Genomic DNA, 1860 nt, shown 5'->3' with positions numbered 1-1860 from the left:
ACATTATTTTGTGTATTTGGTGTGATGAAATGTGTTTATGCGGTTTAAGGTTCAAAAAGCACATTATTTTCCACATACTGTACATTATTGTTTCTCCTCTATGCCCCGCCTTTCTGAAACGCGTCGATTTTTACAAAGCTCATCGGTCTGAAAAGTGAGGTGTGCTGTGATTGGCCAGCTATCCAGTGCGTTGTGATTGGCCGAATACCTCAAGCGTGTGACGGAAATGTTACGCCCCTTACCATATTGTGATGCCGTGTCAGGCCGGAGCGATGATTCAAAAACATGAAAACCCATTATAAACGAGGCATTCGTTGCATCCAGTGGGGACATAATTATGGATTATAATGACTTATACTGTCTTTTTACGCATTGCGTTGCATCGCACCGCGTAAACATAAAACCATGTCTGCAAATCATACGACATCATACTGCAACACCCGCTGACTGCAATGATAGAGCTTGGAATAGCCAGGACAATTTTTAATATAACTCCGACTGTATTCGTCTGAAAGAAGAAAGTCATATACACCTAGGATGCTTCGAGGGTGAGTAAAACACAAGGCAATTTAATATTTAACTCTTAATGATTGAACTCTCTTTGCTGTAGCCTGGCTGTTCCAAGCCGCTGTTTGCAGAAGTGGCTCTAAACCTGAGGCTGAAACGACCTCCATTAAGCCCCTACATTGTGCACATGCTGGAATGGTTCGAAGAGGACGATCGGTACATCCTGATCCTGGAGTATCCACAGCCCTGCAAAGACTTGCTCAAATTCATGGTTAACAACATGCAGCTACTGGATGAATCACAGACACGTAGCCTGATGTACCAAGCAGTGCTGGGAGCCAAGCACGGTCTTGACCGAGGCGTCTTCCACCGTGACATTAAGTTAAATAACTTTCTGATCAACACAAAGACGAACCAAGTCAAACTGATAGACTTTGGCTGCAGTGACCTCGTCAAAAGTTCAGGCTACTTGGGTGGTTTTACAGGTGAGCTGGCATTTTGTGTTACTGTTGCACTAAGTCCTAATGAGATGTCAGTCTTCTGTGTAGTGATTTAATACTAAGAAAGAATAGATGTGTATAAATGCACATTTGGACAATTTCTGGTGACTTTTATAAGCAAAATTTGTGCTTAATCTGAATATCTCGTGCTTTCATGAACAGGAGGAGTCTGCCCACCTGAGCACTACAGGGACTCAAAATACGAGGCAGGGCCAACAACTGTCTGGTCCCTGGGCATAATGATGTACACAATGGTGTGCAGATGTCAGCCCTTTAACAGTCTAGAAGACATGATGCATGGCAGTCTGAGTTTTAATGCCAGAATATCCTCAGGTGAGAGAGAACAATTAACTACCAATAACACAATGACAATAATATTGTTAAACACGCAAAGAATAATACGTGCTACATATTTCAGAAGCTATTTTCATACTTGACAACATTACCGTGTCACATGGACATAAATAACATACATGACTAACCAGTGCTCTTGTAAAAACTTGTACAGAATTGCAGGATTTGATAAGCCGCTGCCTGGCTTATCACCCAACCGAGAGAGCAACTATAGAGGAGATCCTACAGCATACATGGTTGCAGTAGGGACAAATGTCAGGAGTAGCTCAGGATCAGGTAGTAACAGGTAGGATCAGATAAGTTAGGAAGGAAGGCAGATGATGACAGAAATCCCTCTTGTGAAAGTCCAAGCAGTGCTGTCATGAGCTTCCACTTTACATTTTATTAATTCAGCAGATGCTCCAAATCGGCCCCCGTGAGGAAAAGCTGCACAAACCATTCAGCAGAGAGTCTTAGTTAAAAAAAAGCAGCAGACTTGGTGGACAAAAAGTAGTGCAAA

General features: G+C 42.5%; 1 pseudogene; it reads left to right on the top strand.

The window, feature by feature from the left end:
• Positions 1-586: 586 nt before the first annotated feature.
• LOC107752453 (serine/threonine-protein kinase pim-1-like) lies at positions 587-1607 on the top strand (annotated as a pseudogene).
• The last annotated feature ends 253 nt before the right edge of the window (positions 1608-1860 follow it).

This window comes from Sinocyclocheilus rhinocerous, unplaced genomic scaffold (assembly GCF_001515625.1).
Source record: "Sinocyclocheilus rhinocerous isolate Xijiao unplaced genomic scaffold, SAMN03320098_v1.1 scaffold2246, whole genome shotgun sequence".
Taxonomy (NCBI): Eukaryota; Metazoa; Chordata; class Actinopteri; order Cypriniformes; family Cyprinidae; genus Sinocyclocheilus; species Sinocyclocheilus rhinocerous.
The sequence above is the reverse complement of the archived record's forward strand: the minus strand, read 5'-3'. Positions and strand labels throughout refer to the sequence as shown.